This window comes from Herpailurus yagouaroundi, unplaced genomic scaffold (assembly GCF_014898765.1).
Source record: "Herpailurus yagouaroundi ecotype Mexico unplaced genomic scaffold, PumYag 163, whole genome shotgun sequence".
Classification (NCBI taxonomy): domain Eukaryota; kingdom Metazoa; phylum Chordata; class Mammalia; order Carnivora; family Felidae; genus Herpailurus; species Herpailurus yagouaroundi.
In genome coordinates this window covers 31,932,460-31,950,894 of record NW_024412404.1, presented here as the reverse complement: position 1 = coordinate 31,950,894, position 18,435 = coordinate 31,932,460, and positions in this window count along the sequence as shown.

Here is an 18,435-nt window from a genome sequence, read left to right as displayed (position 1 = left end):
CTCTCTCTCTCTCTCTCTTTCTCAAAAATATACATTAAAAAAAAATCGGTAATTTAAAATCGATTCACAAAAAAGTGTGGACACCTCAGAGAGCTTTACAGGTAAGCTTTTCTCAAGTTTCAAGGGAAACTCAAATTCCTATGTTATTCCAGAAACAAGAAAAAGAGAAAGCTTTCCAACTCATTATATGATATTAATATAACCTTGACAACAAAAAATGGAAAAGACATTACAAAAAAGGACAGTACAGATGAATTTCATTTATAAGCAAGTACATAAAGTTTTGCCATAAACATTAGCGAATGGAATCTGGTAGTGTTATAAATAATACATTATAACTAACTTGGGTTACAGAAAACAATATTAATGTAATTTGCCACATACATGATAAAGAAAAAATATGTGATCACCTCAAAAGATTGAAGAAAATGTATTTGATAAAATTTGGTACCCATTCATAACTAAAATCTCTTAGCATACCAGAAATAAAAGGATAATCCAATAAAGTTTGTCTACTATTTTTTTTTTTTTTTTAGTTCATTTACTTTGAGAGAGAAAGAGAGAAAGAGGGAGGGAGGGGCCAAGAGAGAGGGAGAGAGAAAATCCCAAGACTGTAGCACTGTCAGCAGGGAGCCCAATGCAGGGCTTGAACTCAGGAACTGTGAGATCATGACCTGAGCCAAAGTCAGATGCTTAACCAACTGAGCCAGGTGCCCCAAGTTTGTCTACTATTAATCTATAGTGAAAGTCACACTTGGTGCATCTCTAAAATAATTTCACTGAAGTTCAGGAAGAAGGCAGGGATGGCTACTATCAAAAACCCTTACTCAACATTACTTTGTGAATCTTAGCTGATGAAGTAATGACAAGAAAAAGAAATAAGATGAATATTCAAAATTAAATAACAGTATCATTATTTATGGATGCTATGATTATCTATTTTTAAAAATCCAAGAGAAGTAATCAACAACTATTAGAAGAAATAAGGAAATATACAAGTTGCCTGATTTAAAACTGATTTTTAAAAATGGTTCCTGAACACCTGCAGAAAATTGTTAGAAAATATAATTTTTTAAAAAGATACTATTTACAGTTGCAGCAAGCATTATATAAACCTCATAAGAGAGCTAATAAAAATGTGTAAAATCTTTACAGGGAAAAGCATAATCTATATGAAATAATATAAATGTGTAATTTATCAAGAAGGCCTAGGTAGAATGATATATCACATCTCTGGTCAGGAAGACCCAATGTTGTACAAATGGCAAAAATTTCCCAAGTTAATCTATTAGATGCATTTCCTTTATCAACCCTATAGCGTTTTTCATAGGGATAAAAGCCTAAAATATTGGAAGAGTAAGAACTAAAGAAAGTCAGAATAAATTTGAGTCTATAGACAATAGGTACTTTATTGCATACTTGGAATTTGTTAAGAGAACATCTTAAATGTCTTTAACACACACACACACACACACACACACACAAATGGTTAACTGTTGAGGTGATGGATGTGTTGACTAACATTATTGTGGTCATCATTCACAGTATATGCATATATCAAATCATCACATTGTATACTTTAGACTTAGAAGAAAAAGAAAATAAACTTAGAGGTGTTATTTGTCAATCATCTCTCAATAAAACTGGAAAACAAATAAACAAATTTGAGGACAAAGAATGAGGCGAATCACTGTCCCAACTGCTAATATAGCCATTAGCTATAATGATGGTCAAATTAGGGTGTGGCGCAGGTATAGAGAAATGGGCCAGCCGAATGGTTTGGAGAGTCAAGGGAGTGATCCACTTGTGAATGGAAACTTGTATTTAACAGAAATGGCATTTCAAACACTGGGAAAAGCTAGCCTATCCTTATGAGGTGCTGAAACATTTAACTTTCTATTCGGAAAAAGATAAAATTAGATTCCTACTTCACCACATAAGCAAAAGTAAATTCCAGATGGACAAAAATTTAAATGTGAAGAGCAAAAATTTAGAATTTTTAGAAAACAATGTGGGAGAATATCTCGAATGTAGAGTTATGAGCAGATCTATTAAAGAACAAATACCCACAAATCTTAAGGAGATTTATGAATTCGACTACATCAGATTTTTGAAGTGATTTGTGTCAGCGGTGTCATACACAAAATTTTAAAAGCTAGATGCAGGTTAGGACAAGATACTTGCAATTTAAATAATAACTTCCAAATAAATACAGAATAGTTACAAATATAGTAGAAAAGGAGAAACCAGGGTTTTTTTTTTTTAATTTTTTAAATGTTTATTTGTTTTTGAGACAGAGAGACAGAGCATGAGCAGGGGAGGGGCAGAGAGAGGGAGACAGACTCCGAAGCAGGCTCCAGGCTCTGAGCTGTCAGCACAGAGCCAGACGCGGGGCTCGAACCCATGAACCGTGAGATCATGACCTGAGCCAAAGTTGGACACCCAGCCAACTGAGCCACCCAGGCAACCCCCAAGTTTTTTTCTTTAATGTTTATTTATTTTTGAGAGAGAAAGAGAGAGGGAGAGAAAAGTACGAGCGGGGGAGGGGCAGAGAGAGAGGGAGACAGAATCCGAAGCAGGCTCCAGGCTCTGAACTGTCAGCACAGAGCCCTATTCGGGTCTCGAACTCACGAACCACACTGTAAGATCATGACCAGAACTGAAGTTGGATGCTCAAGTGACTGAGCCACCCCAGGAACCCCTAAACCAGTTTTTTTAAGGGAGCAAAGGATTAGAACTGGTCTCCCTCCCTTTTCCTCCCCTCCCTCTCCTTCCTGCCCTCCCTCCCCCTCTCTGCTCCCTCTCCTCTGCCTCTTTCACACACATACACACAGACACATAAACAAACTGGCTAGTAGACATGTAAAAATGCTTAAGCTTGTGAGTAATCAAGGAAACGTAAATTAAGATGACAAAATGCCTTTCGCGCCTGTCACGTTGGAAAATTTTTAAAGTGTCACAATTGATGGTGAGGATGCAGGGAAACAGGACTTTCTAACCTGGTAGGAATGTGAATTGGTACAACCACTTGGGAGAGCACTTTGTCACTACTGAGGAGAGTGAAGAAGCACATTCCCTACCACTTAGCGTTTCTCCTCCCAGGTGCCTTACACTAGAGAACTCATATACATGTGCACAAAGAGACGCGCACAAACACCTTCACTCTGACAACAGCCAAAGCAAGTAACTGATTGTTCTTCAATAGGGAAACGAGTAAACTGTGATATGCCGGGCTGCAGTTAAATGAATGAACTAGGCCTACATTGTGTCTGAACAACATGAATCAGTTTCTAAAATATATTGTGGGGCACCTGAGTGGCTCAGTTAAGCATCTGACTTCGGCTCAGGTCGTGATCTCACGGTTCGTGAGTTCGAGCCCCGTGTCGGGCTCTGTGCTGACAGCTCAGAGCCTGGAGCTTGTTTCAGATTCTGTGTCTCCCTCTCTCTGTGCCCCTCCCCAGCTTGCACACACACACACTCTCTCTCTCTCTCTCAAAAATAAATAAAACATTTAAAAATAATTTTTTTAAATAAAATATATTGTACAGTAAGAAAAGCAAATCTCAAAATAATATATACAATATGCCATTTGAGTAAATTCCAAATGCACGTAAAATGACAGCGAATATTGTTTTGGACATACAAATGTTTAGTGGGAGTACAGAATCATGCATGGGGATAACATGTAGCAACTTCAGGCGGAGATACCTCTGCAGAAGGGAGAGGTAGAGAACAAGAATGGGGGTGGGGGGTTGGCTGTATTCTTTTTTCTTTTGTTATGAGTCATCTCAGTAAAAATGAGAAAATGTTAACAGCTATTTAATCTGGATGGTAGGCATGTTGGTTGTGTATTTTATTTTCTACACCTTTCTACATGTTTGAAGTATTTCTTAATTAAAATACAGAAACATTGTTTAAAAGCTAGTGGGCCAGGGGCGCCTGGGTGGCTCAGTCGGTTGAGCGCCCGTCTTGGGCTCAGGTCATTATCTCGCAGTTCGTGAGTTCGAGACCCATGTCGGGCTCTGTGTTGACTGCTCAGAGCCTGGAGCCTGCTTCAGATTCTGTGTCTCCCTCTCCCTCTGCCCCTCCTCTGCTTGCACTCTCTCTCTCTCTCTCTCTCTCTCTCTCAAAAATAAACATTAAAAAAAAAAGAAAGAAAGAAAGCCAGAGGGCCAGAATTCAAGATTCCTTCTGAATCTTCTTTAATACGATGAACATTTGTGTACGTCTCATGGGCCAGGCATGGGGAAGCTGGTTGTCAGAGATGTGGTCTCGAATGTAACGACTCCATGTCTTAAAGGGAAGAAAGGTAACAATTATTCCTTATTCCTTTTGGTTATCGTTTGGTGCCTGTCACTAAGACAAACAGTTGCGGTTTTTTATTTGAGCTAAATATAAATGCAACAAGGAAAGACCCGTGTGAAGGGCTTTCCCCGGGACCACATTCTTGGCTGTCACGCCTACTGATGGCAGTCACAAGTTCCCTTTGACTGCCAAAATGTCATTGGATGGTGGCGCCTATCTTTGTGCACATGGCATAACCAGGGCTACTGGGGCCCTAGGCCACTTCACAGACTGCAGGTAGCAGGGTGCTTCTGCAGAGGTCATGTTCTCTCAGGATGACCTTGATCGTTGTTTATTGGGATAAAAGGATGAGAAAGGAGCCAGCTATGGAGACAGGGAAAGGATCAGTGGTTGCCAGGGAGTGTGGGAGTGTGGAGGTGTGGGGAAAACACCAACAGGCAAAGCACAGGATTTTTAGGGCAGTGAAACTACTCCATATGATACTATAATGATGGACACGTATCATTATACATTGATCCAAACCCGGAGAACGCGCAACGCCAAGAGTAAACCCTAACAGAAACTATGGGTTTTGGGTGCTTATGATGTGGCAGTGTAGGTTCATCAGTTGTAACAAAGGTAGCACCCTGGGGGGAGGCGTTGATAACGGGGGAGGCTATGCAGGTGTGGGGGCAGGGGGTACATGGGAAATCTCTCCTTCCTCAATGTTGCTGTGAACCTAGAACTGCTCTAAAAAAATAGTCTTTAAAAACAGGGCCACCTGAGTGGCTCAGTAGGTTAAGCACCGACTTCAGCTCAGGGCATGACCTCACGGTTCATGAGTGTGAGCCCCGTGTCGGGCTCTGTGCTGACAGCTCACTGGAGCCTGCTTTGAATTCTGTGCCTCCCTCTCTCTCTGTTCCTCCCCTGCTTGCTCTCTCTCTCTCTCTCTCTCTCTGTCTAAAAAATAAACTTTTTTTTTAAAAAAGGGTGCTCAGAGTCTAGTGAGGAAGATAAATATATAGATCAACATACATGGCCCGTAGAAGAGGTAGAAACACTATGCTAAAAATTTTGAGAAGAAATTGGGGAAGAAATGAGATTGCAGAAGATTTCTTGGAACCAACGGAATTTCAGATCGGCCTTATTTCGAGTCAGTGAGTACGTGAAGATTGCTTTCAAATCCCTATCTGATGGGTCCCATGGTATCATCCCAAGTTGACATTGGCAGAGAATGCTTTGTGGAGGTGACACAAGAATCTGCCAATGAGGCTTACGTCACTATTCCATTCCCCTCCATCTCCTCCCAACCGAGGCCATGGCGGGCTGGAGAGTGTTATTCCAGCGTAGACAATACAGCTGTCACAGTGACTGCAGACACAGAACTTGATGGCTTTGAGGGGTAGAAGGGAAGAAAAGGAGGGTCAGAGACAGAGAGAGAAGAGAGACAGAGAACCAGTTCGAGCAGTAGCAGGTAAGACGTAAGAATTAGTCGTGTTTCATAATAAAGGCCTGAGCCAAGAAGTAGTTTTCCCAGAGGACACCAGCCTTTGGGACAACGGTAAATGCTTTGCCAAAAGAAGATCTGGGGGCCTCCTCGCTTTTAAGCAGAAACTCCAAACTGAAACCAGAACGTATGCCCCCTACCCCGAGTTTGCTGTATGACCTGTATCGGGTTAAATAACAGTCTGCAAAGATACTCAGGCCTAATCCCCAGAATCTGTGAAGGTTGCTTCAAATGGCAAAAGAGACGTTGAGGGTGTGTGATTAAGTCAAGGGTAGTTCTTGAGATGGCGGAGTATTTTGGATTATCCACGTGGGCCCTAAGTGCAATCACAAGTGTCCTTTAAAAGGGAGGCAGAGAGGGGGCGCCTGGGTGGCGCAGTCGGTTAAGCATCCGACTTCAGCCAGGTCACGATCTCGCGGTCCATGGGTTTGAGCCCCGCGTCGGGCTCTGGGCTGATGGCTCAGAGCCTGGAGCCTGTTTCAGATTCTGTGTCTCCCTCTCTCTCTGTCCCTCCCCCGTTCATGCTCTGTCTCTCTCTGTCCCAAAAATAAATAAACGTTGAAAAAAAAATTTTTTTTTTAAATAAAATAAAAGGGAGGCAGAGGGAGATTTGCCACAGAAGGCAATGTGGCCATTGATGGAAGGTGCCATATTGCTGGCTCTGAAAATGGGGCCAGGAGCTACTGGCCAAGAAAGGCAAAGAAATTCAACTCTAGAACCTGGAGCAGGCAAGGAAGCAGTTTCTCCCTCAGAGCCGGCAGAGGGATCCCAGCCCTGACAACACCTTGATTCTGACCCCTAGATTTTAGGCTTCGCACCCACTGGGTTGGTTGTGATTTGTTACAGCAGCCAGAGGAGATGAATACAGATTGCTTTGGCTATCTTGGTTCAAGAAGACTCCTAGGCATTTTATATGCAGAAGTTGATGTCCATTAGAAGACAAGAGTCAAGACTCTGGCCCTAAGGGGAGCAGGGGGCAAGGGGAGTGATATTCTGGGACAGAGGTTTGCATGCAGGTGGCTCACTGGGAGCGCCCTGGGGAGGACCATCATGCAAGGGAGCAGGAAGCGGGCCTGGGCAGAGGATGAAGTTACACTTCGATGCAGCAGCACAGAGGCCCCAGCCGATCTCATAGAGAGCTGTGGAGTTGGGGTGGCCCTGCAGAGATGTCCTGAGTTAAGCAAGGGGGCAATCCTTCATACCCCCGCATTGACCAGCCATCAGATGCAGGCTTTTTCCAGGGAAGGGGTTAAATCTCAAGTGAGACCACAACCCTTATCAAAAGGCGATCCCCAGAGAGGGACTCAGCTAGGGTCCAGGAGCTGGCAACCCTGTGGGCAGCTGGGAGGACGCACCTCGGTCCTGAGCGGGGTCAGAGCAGCACGTGCAGCATCTGCTACACCATGCCAGCAGCCCCTAAGAGAATTGTATCTCACCAAGTTCCTCACACAGAGATGTAAGGGACAGTTTCTTATTGACCCCCGCGTCAGGCCATTCCTTCAGAGACACAGTCCAAGTCCCGAGTCTCCGGGATTCTTTTAGAAGCCTGCTGAAAGCAGCTCAGGGACACCTTGGACCAAGAGGCTGACCTAACTCTAAGTGGCTTGGTCTTGGACCGACGTTTGAAAATCAGCCTCCCGATGGAATATTTGGAAAGCCTTCTGAGACAGCCCCTGAATGAAAACCATAGCCCTTTGCGCCATTGGTCAGGATTGTTTTGGCGTGGTTTTCTGGGACTCACGCTGTGCCCTGGCTGATAAATGAGGCCATGTGGAAAGCACAGGGAACCCGGGGCCAAACCCTGTCCCCGCCATCACACCACACCAGGCACCAGGCAATTCTGGCTTCACACTCCAACGCTGAGGTTCAAGGGCGAAGCAGAGTTGAAGTTGATTTCTAGGCAGCCTGCGCTCTGGAGAGACCCGCTGTTGGAAGAACGGCCTTCAGCCGCAAAGTCTTTGATTCCAGTCTTCTCTTGCTCTAAGTCCTGCTAAGAGGCCTTACTGCACTTGTCTGCTTAAATGCTGCACTGAGCCCAATTTAGTGGTGCTTTAGTGACTTGGAACCATCCAGAGGCTCGGAAGTGTCACTCTGAACGGACTGTGGTGTCCGAAGGTCTGGGGTCTTGTCATACTCCTGACTTGAACGGTGCGACCTTGGGCAAGGCACTGCTCTCTGAAGCCACTTTCCTACCCTGGAAAATGGGGTTGATAAAATGATCTCCAAGACTCTGTCCTGTCTTCACGCTCAAGAAATCTGTGGTCCTCCTCTGTGCATGGAGGTTGCAGAGAATGACACGCATTTGTACAGATGCTGGCACATCCTAGAATCTGCTTTGTTGGAGCAAATTCTTGCCATCAGATTTCTTTCAAATGGATGAATATATGAATATATCATGCTTATTTGCATTGGCTGCTTTTGCTCAAAATCAGCAGCTCGATATTCACTTGCATCACCAAAATAGACCCCTTTCATCAGCCTGGGAATTTTCCAGGGTTTGCATATGAGTGGCGATTATATATTTTTTTAAATCCATAGGATTATTTTAGAAGTTTCTCGGAATGGTAGAATAGGAAGCCCACTGACTTCTTTGTCAGAACCTTTGCATTGCAATTTGCGCCAACTACGCACCTTGTGACATTGGCAGGCCATGTAATGCCACTGTGCATCTGATAGGGAGGCCGGTCAAGGTCAGCCCTGCCTACTTCACGTGGTAACTGCAAATATCAAATGAAATGGAACTCTTGAGAGAACTCTGGAATCTGTAAAGCTTATCAAAATGAAAGCAATTATTACTATTCCTTTAGCACCTCCAAAGCCACACACGGGGAACCTATTCCCCCAGTTGCATTTGCTTGGGAAAAGCTTTCCTTTTCAAAGCAGAGGTTTGTAGTGCTGTCAGAATATAAACAGAGTGAATACAAAGATTTATTTTGCCAGCTTCTGAGGTTCCCAAGAGAATGAATCGCAGCCGTAAAAGTTGCTAGAACAGTTTGTGAGGTCACCTGCTCTTAGCAACCGAGACTGGTAGAGAAGGAACTCGCCAGAATCCACCTAGAGGATGGATGCTCATACGGGACCCTACAATGGCAAAGGGCAATTGCTCCTGGAACCTGCAGTGCCCTGAGCCCGTTTCTGCATTAGAACAGACAGTTCCGTTCGCTCCTTCAGAGCACACGTTAGTCACGTGGTCCTTCTGGTTACAAGGACTGCAAATGTGAATCTAGTCACAACGCAAAATCACAATCCTTTAAGACTCTGTTATTTCTTCTGTGCAAACCTTATTCTTTCCAGATTGCAGTAAGCCCACAGAGCAACGCCTCACCTCTCCTCTCCCCCAGATTTGGTCTCTAGAAAAAAAAATCCCTGCAAATGAAAGACTAACCCTCCTCCAAAGTATCATTGCCATAAATGCAACATGCTTCTGCTTCCAGATTTTGAAAACACCTTGAATTCCACTGTTCTTCAGGAAGATTTTGAGAAAACATCATAGTAAGCCAATTGATAGCTGACTTCCTAGTCTTGCTGCAGGCTTCAAAGAACGTAGGTAAAGCACAGTGAAGGAAAATTCAAACTATCAATCGATGCCCAGATTCGAATGGTTTATAAAAGCTCTGCTTTTGTTTGCTTATTTACTGAGCCTCCATTTCCTCTTTCCAGTTTTGGGAAAAACTGATGCTCAGTGCTGGTGGGAACAGGCATGGCTGGTCTGGAGGGGCCAGGCTGAAGGCTGGGTTCAGTCAGCATGGATTGGGAAGCGGCCTCTGCACACCGCGAGGAAACTCCAGGGGGGTGGGGTCTGTTGTTATAGAAACCAGAGTCTTCCCGGGTGCACACAGGTAGGGGCGACAAGTCATTTGGAACACAGTGCAGATGGTAAGACCTGGAACAGTGCTGTAGGATTCAGCGCAGGCTGACAGGCAGACCCATGTACAATGCAACTGAGCGTGACAGCTGAGCATAAAGAAGAGGCCGGCGCTCTTCTGCTCAGGGTTGAAGCCCTGTCTTTCCTCCCTCCAGGCAGGTGTTGGCTGGCAGGTGCCTCTTGGTCTCTCCTCAGCGAGGCAGAGCTTTGCAGGTGCTTGTTATTGCACAGCCAGCAAGAGTTAGGTCTTCTGGGAGGTTCTTAACAGTCCTAATGTCAGTCACTTGCGGGTTCCCATTTCTCTTTAGCCAACTACCTACAGTTTCACAGAATGTAACGTAAAACGTGGATCTACGTGAACTGCCTTCCTCTGTCTTGCTCTGAATTTCACACAAACACACACATGCACATACACTCACACAGAATCACACAGATACCTATTATACCTAGACACACTCTAACACAGACACATCCTCCTAACCCACCCTCGTGGGCCCTCCCGAGTAGACATTCACATCTTTGAGGTCAAAAAAGACTTAGTCTTCAGCTAAGAGAGCTTAGCTAGGTTTCTAAACATTATGGCTGGCCAAGGGATGTTCCTTGTAGAATACGGTGGTTGGAAGCTCACAGGAATTCGGAGTCTGAATTGAAGTCATGAAGCTTTAGCTCTTTCAAAACTAGCTGGGCTGCCTTGGTTATGATTGTTTGTTTGTTTTTTTAACTTCCTTGAGATTTGTCATGGTGTGTGGTTTCCAAAAAGCCCTGCCGGGGACCCTGAGGTCGACACTGGTTCCCTCACTAGTTTTTCCAGGATGTAAGAGAAATGTGTGGCATGCCAGACAGAAACAAGCCTGTCCAGGGTGACCATTCTTTTTGTTTTGTTTTGTTTATTTTTGAGAGAGAGAGAGCATGAGCAGGAGAGGGGGAGAGAGAGAGGGGGGTGGAGGATGCAAAGCGGGCTCTGCACTGAGAGCAGAAAGCCCGATGTGGGGCTCGAACTTGCGAACCATGAGATCATGACCTGAGCCAAAGCCAGATGTTCAACCGACTGAGCCACCTAGGTGCCCCCAGGGTGGCCACTCTTAAGGTGAACTCCTTCATGCTCTGTGCCCCTAGACCAAGAATCTTGACCTCAGGTGTCAGTAAGACTCTCCTTATCCAGTCATCTCATGTTAGAAATACTGTGTAGGGTTCTTTAACCCATGGCTTTATAAAGATAGCGAAGAAGAAGAAGAAGAAGAAGAAGAAGAAGAAGAAGAAGAAGAAGGAGAAGAAAAATGCCAACTGGGAATGACTGACTCCAGCTATGAAATGAGAATTATGTACAGTTTGTTACACAGCTAACCTTAACACATTTCTATGCCCCACAGGCCATAAGTAATAGCATAGTTCTAGAACCCGTATCCACATCCTTTCGTACCAAAGATTTGTCTATAGGCAAATGTCTCTATCCAGTCCTGTTCAGATCAAATTTCCTTTCACTGTCCCGGTTCTCATATATTTATTACCCACTTCTGTGTCCCTTACCATTTGAGTTCAGATCATGTTTATGGTGATGGAGCAGAGAGGCTCCCATGTGTTCACCCAGATCCTTCTTTTTCTCCTGAGCACAGAGGAAGATTACCCAACCTCCCGAGCAATGGGAACCCTCTGCATCACAGCCAGTGGACTTCGGGCAGAGGTGTTGGATGCCCTCCTGTGACCACGTGGAACACAGCACCCACGGCCCCTTCCCCATACACCCACCAGCGGATCGGGACATGGGCAAGAAATAGACTTCACTGTGTTCCTCTAGTAATATTTGAGGGTGGTTTGTTACAGCACGCAGGACGGACTCTTCCACAGATCAAGGTTGAAGTACTAGCTTTCAAGAATTCTTGGTTTCTTAGTCTACTATGGCTCTAAGTCCAGGTTTTGAGTGAATTTCTTGTTGGCTATACATATAACCAGAGTTGCTTTCATCAATCTAATGCCTGTTGTCCGGTCTTCCTAGAGTGGCTTCTCCGTGTACGATGGGGGAATTCTCTATTCTATTCTATGTCACCCTGAGTTGCATTGCATGGGAGGGGTTTTAAAGCGTTCATAGCATTTTCGCGTACACAATATGAGAAAAATATTCCCCACTGTATAAAATCCATTCCCCTCTGGTTCTTCCTGGGGAGTAGTATCAGACTTACCTATTCCCATCTTGGCATGGGAGCCACATCAGTTTGTGGGCAAGACTGGAAGTCATCAGCTTTCCTGAATCTCCCTTGTTTGAATCTAAGATCAGAAACACTTAGATTTGCACCACAATTTTTAATGCCTGAGAGGTCCCCTCGGTTTATCTTCAACATCTGTGAAGCATCAGGACAGACTCCAAGTAGCAAGACAGTCATTGGCAGTCCACAAACTGAGACCTCTCCCGGACCTCGTAGATTAAGGAACAGTTCATCTATTTTTGAGAACTGGAGAGAAACGACAATATAGATTAGTGGGAAAAGCGCAAGATTAGGTCATCGATCTGGATCCTAACCCATACTCTTCCACTAACTTGCTTATCAAACAAGCTGCAACTTCTCTTGGCCTCTGCTTCTCTGTTTCCTCACCTGTCATATGTAGGTAATATCTTTTCTCTGGCTAACCTGTGGGGTTCTTTAGTTGTTACATTATAAAAAAGATATTATATATAGAAAAATGGGTAAATTCCATTGGGGAAAATGTAAGGGATTATTTAAAGAAAACTCACTGATAGTCAGGTAGTTATGTGTTATGGACTGACCAGACCTCTGCCAGAAAGGGTTGCTCTTTGAAAATGGACATTATTGTTTTGGAGTTCATGCAATAGTTTTCCTACTTTGGTACACATAGCCACATGTGACACAATGACTTTCAAGTGGGATACATATCATCATTTTTCTGGCTAGCTTGTCACATTAGAGATCTTGCTCAGTTCTAATGTCTACTCAACAGTAGTAGGGTTAGCTTTGCGTGTGTTGGAAACTACTGGGATAATTGTTAGAGAATTTCATGTCGGGGAATTTATCCTATGAGTAGATAGATATGAGAAATGACACATTTTCAAGACTATTCACCATTTGGAAGAGTAAAAGATCGAAAGCACTGATATTTGCACCACAAAGGGGATTGGCTGAGTCAACTATGGGCTATCCATGTACTGGCAAAATAGGTAGATATGAATCTAGAACTCTGATATACTGATATGGAACATTCCCCAAGAAAGTTCATTAAGGTAAAAGAGCAAATTGCAGAAAAGTGTGTAAAATTTGGTACTGTTTGTGTCAAAAAAAATTTTTTAATGTACTTTCTTGTTTGTACATAACATATCCCCCCAAATGTTGGTGTTACTGTTTGCCTTTAGAAAAGAAAATGGATTGGCTAGGGAATAGACTGTGGAGAGGCCATTGTGTTTTTAACATTTAAAGCCATGTGCATATATTAATTAGCTCTTGAAAACAAAGCAAAATAAAACCAAAAACAAGATTAGATCCAGTTTGTTTGTTTTTAGTTGTAGTAAGACATATCTAACATAAAATTTATCATTTTAACCATTAAAAAAATTTTTAACACTTCTTTATTTTTGAGAGACAGAGAGAGACAAAGCACAAGTCGGGGGTGGGGGGCGGTGAGGGGTGGAGAGAGAGAGAGAGGGAAACACAGAATCTGAAGCAGGCTCTAGGCTCTGAGCCATCAGCACAGAGCCTGACTCGGGGCCCAAACCCTTGAACTTCAAGATCATGATCTGAGCCAAAGCCAGATGCCCAATTGACTGAGCCACCCAGGCACCAAGTTTTAAGCAGTAGCATCAAATATGTTCACACTGTTGTAGAACTACCACCATCTATCTCCAGAAATTTAGATGCAGTTCATTTGTGATCCAGAACTGCCACACATTTCCATAAAGGACAAGAAACTTGTGTTTCCCTCCTAAGGAGGGAAAAATATCAGTGGAGTGCTTTTCTGAAGACTCCTCAACCCTTCACTCCTCCTCCCCAAGTATAGGTGAGTCACCAAGCTGCTTGGTGATTTGGAAGGAGGTCTACAGTTAAGGTTTTTTTCTGGGCTTTCTCTTTGGTAGCATCCTGCTTCAGGACACACGCATTTTCTGCCCCTTCAGCCAGTAAACCCAGGCAGACCCTGCCCCTAAATGGGAAGGCCTGTAGCTCTGGGAAAGTGAGGTCAACTTGGAAAGAAGGAGTAGGAAGCTCTTTGGGTGAGGCTCCGAAAGGTATGCCTTAATTTGTCCAAGATTGACTCTTCCTCATCGGCCTTCTAGAAAAGTCGTTGGCTGCAAAGCTCTAAGGAAGTGAATTACAGCCCAGGATTGAAGCAGCCAATCCAGGTTAATCTCTAGGCTGGACCCAGCCTCCTAAACAGGCCAGGACACAGGCAGTACTTCCCCAGTTATGAATGCTGGTGGGATGGTGCCCCGTACATGTACATACAGCTGCAAAGGCAAGGCTTGGATCCACCTCCTGCTTACTCAAGGGGAGGGTCCAGCCATCCCCCCAGCCACAAACCAAGAGCAGGCAGGATAGGGCTGAAGCCAAGGTTCTGCCACGCCACGATTTTTATTGTGCTATGACCACTAATTACTCCAGAGGAGGGCTCAGTGATTTCTTTGATAATGTAGCTTTAAAACTTCACAGCCCAAGGGTCAGGGTCCATTTCCTAGAATCTGATGTCTGGCCCCACAGATCAGTTTGTTTTGCCCCAGAAGGGTGGGGAGTGGGGACCCACACACCTGCTACTGTTCCTATCTTTGCCTCAGTAGAGCCAGTGGGTCTGCTGTCTGGTCATTTGACGGCAATGTCCAAGCCCGTGCTGCTGGTAATAAAACTGATATTTTCGTCTTTAGACTCTTGTGTCTAAACATCTATTGGTTCTAAATTCAGAGAGGGGGGAGAAGGGACTGATTTATTGTGACCTGCTTAAGCCCCCAGATTTTTCATGGAATTGCCAAAACATGACTTTGGCCATTACCTGTTCCTGTAGAGTTTCTACCAGTTGCTTCAGAGAAGCCTCTATGAGGATAACTAATGTCTTGCGTCTAGTAATAGTATTTCCCTATGAAGCCATCACGCCCTGCCCAAGGTCTGGAGAAATCACTACACAGTGGCACATAGCAGTTTGTATAATTCTTTCACCACTCTGGCCTCAGGAAGAGGCTCTGCTCTGTCCTTCCTCACCAGGAGCCAAACCTGTCCCAGGAATGTTCTCTCCCCCAACCTTGCCTAGGTTGAACTTGACTCAAGGTTTAGGGAAGCACGGGAAGAGAACGTAGAACTTATATAAGACACGGTTTCTCTGAATCTTCAGGCTAATGTACTGTCTAAATACTGATCTACCTACAAAGAAGTCACTCACGCTTATGCCTAGAAGTACTCAGAGCATAGCCCAGCGCATCACCTGAGGCCCACAGAAAGAAAGGAATGTTTCCTCCTCTCTAATCTAAGGTCTATCTTCTCAATCCTTATTTCCTGTCTGAAGATATACTTCTTCCCAAGGTGACTGACAGTGGGTATTACCCTGCAACAACACCATAACACAACAGTCTAATAATGGTACTTTCCAGGCTAATTGGTCTTCAATAATACTATGGGCAGGATACCTGCAGAGAGGCAATTTCTGAATCCAGATGAAATTTTTAACTATAGGGACTTTATAGTCACAAGAATAAAAAGGATTAATTTCAGTTTACAAAAGTATATTTGCTCAAGATAAATATCAATAAAAGACCTTCAGATATAAAAGCATGTTATATTAGAATGAAATTCTATGGAAGAAATGGAATAGAAATGCAAGTCAATGGAGAAAAGGAGTGAATTAAAATTTGTGACTTTTAGAGATGAACCTGTTTGTACGTTTTAAAAATGGATAATAGGGGCGCCTGGGTGGCGCAGTCAGTTAAGCGTCCGACTTCAGCCAGGTCACGATCTCGCGGTCCGTGAGTTCGAGCCCCGCGTCAGGCTCTGGGCTGATGGCTCAGAGCCTGGAGCCTGCTTCCGATTCTGTGTCTCCCTCTCTCTCTGCCCCTCCCCCGTTCATGCTCTGTCTCTCTCTCTGTCTCAGAAATAAATAAATGTTAAAAAAAAAATTTTTTTTTAAATAAATAAATAAATAAAAATGGATAATAGCCATGTAAATAAAGAGTTGGTTCGACACACAAAATGCTAGAAACCTGGCTTCCCAGATTACATCCAGAGAGAAAGTGTTATTAGGGAATTTATAGATGCATCCATCTCAATAGGAACAGAAAACCTTTAGCAGACATACTTCCAGGGTGCAACTATCACACATTTCACTCACGCGTGTTTAGAACCTCCTTCTGTGAGCAAGCAGGCGCTGTCTGAATGCCTTTTAACTCCACGGTACCTACTTCAGTGCTGAAATTCATTAGATTAAAAAACAAAGCAAAAAGAACCCAACCTCGTGTCTCTGTCAGATCGCAGGCAGGAAGTCTCCTTTAATATAGAAAGGGATTCCTTCTAGGAAAACTAGGTGGGAATCTTCCCCCTCATGACCCACTCCCTCATAAAGAAGAGAAAGATGAACATTCTCTTCTTTGCATATGACTTGGTTTCATGGAATCAGTAAAAATGGCTTTAATAGACAAGGATTCGCCTTATGACCATACAATAAAAGACCCAGATGAGCTTCCCAAAGCAAAGGATTTTTAACTGGTTTATAGCCCAAACCATTCAATCCCCTAGGGGTACAGTTTGTAGCTTGTTCATCCTGCTGGGGTCAACTTGTTACTCAGCCATCCCAGAGGACAGCTGCATATGGGACCAGTGCCATTTCCCCCACTTTAATTTTTTTTAATGTTTATTTATTTTTTGAGAGAGAGAGAGAGAGAGAGAGAGCACGAGTGGGGGAGGAGCAGGGAGACAGGGAGACACAGAATCCGAAACAGGCTTCAGGCACTGAGCTGTCAGCACAGAGCCTGACGTGGGCCTCGAACTCACAAACCATGAGATCATGACCTGAGCTGAAGCTGGACGCTCAACCGATTGAGCCACCCAGCTGCCCCTTTCCCCCCAGTTTTAAAGCTGCTCTTGTCGGATTGTGTTTGATGTTATGTCACAGTCCACGTTGCAAGATTTTAGGAGAAACAGTCTTATGAAATTCATTAATTCATTATTGTACTTACTGTAAGAATATTATTGAGGGTGTGATTCACTGTTTTATACAGCATCTTTTTTATGGAGAGCTCAAGGTAGAAAGCCCTTTCAATTTTAACAATCAGGACTAGTAATAGTTCTCCTGAGCACCTTGCTTAGTTTTAACCTTGTGGGTCCTCTAATTAACGTAACCGAGCGGGTTTTACCTCGCCTTGACTGCTGTGAGTGGGAGCTGAGTTTGTGGCCCCGTGCTGGCAAGTGCACTGAATTCATGGCAGACATTTGTGGTTTCTGCGGGGGGAGGGGGGGCCTGGGGGGAGGGGAGTGCTCGCCTTATACTAGTCTCATTTGTTGATCTCCTCTATGCTTATTCTCTCTCTCTCTCCACTTTTCTCCTGCGCTGAATTAATCAGAATCCTCTGTTGAGACTGGTTGGAAATTCAATAAGAATACATTATGTCTGTTAAAACACAGTTTGGAACTTGGCCTAGCCTTGGCCATGGCTGCATCTAGGAATTCAAGATGTCCCAGCAGTGTTCAGTGTCCTTCCACCTCTCAGCTCTCTCTCTTGTCTGTAGCCTCCGTTCTCGAGTTCCTGCCTCCTCACCAGGCAGCTCCTGGTAGCACCAGGCTTCTATCATCCTCCAGAGAGCAGTACCAGTGGAAGAAGAGCTGCTCTTTCCCCATAATTCCAGCAAAGTTCCCAGAATTGAATTTCCATGATAACTTGGCCAGGCCACAGAGACCAGGTGGATGGAATTCTCAGATGGGCCAGGTATGGGTCACACATCCTCTCGATCCTGTGACGAGGTGATGCCAGTTCCACCCAAGAGGCAGCTCATTCCCCCAAAGAAAGTGGGAAACAATACAGCTAAAATGGTTACGAAACAGGCAAAACCAAAAAAACCCACTGTGTCAATTTATATCAAATTTTATCTTTTAAAAAAATTATGTTTATTTTTGAGAGAGAGCGAGTGAGCACATGAGTGGGGGAGGAACAGAGAGAGAGGGGGACACAGAATCCCAAGCAGGCTCCAGACTCTGAGCTGTCAGCACAGAGCCTGACGCGGGGCCTTGAATTCACGAACTCTGAGATCATGACCTGAGCTGAAGTCAGACACCCAAGTGACTGAGCCACCCAGGCGCCCCTTAAACTTTATCTTTTAAATTGAAGCATGTGCATCTTTGTAAGCTCTCTTATGTCCTTTTTCAGATCAAACTGGGGTATTAATAAATACGTGGGCAATCAAATTGTAATTTGTCAGTTGCTCAATGAGCATGAAATCACAACAATGGAAATTGCATGTATGAACAAATATTTTATGGCTTAAGCCTCTGAGAGCTGAATCATCTGTCTGCACAACCAGGAACAGACAGTCCACTGTCTGGAGACACATTTCAGGTGCTTTCTCCTTTGTCTCTTTTCTAGAGCTACCATCGTCCAACCATACTGAACCTTCTTGGCTATGGTAGTAACCCTGCACTCCATGCAGCTTTAGACAAGTCATTGGAACCAGAATTCCTGGTCTTCCTGCTTCAGGTCCAGAAGCCAATCCATCTTTTGCCTGTCTATATATTTCTCACCTCATGACTTATGAGCTGACTTTATAGCATAACTCTCAGAACTTCGGGAGATACTGAATCTACTAAATATT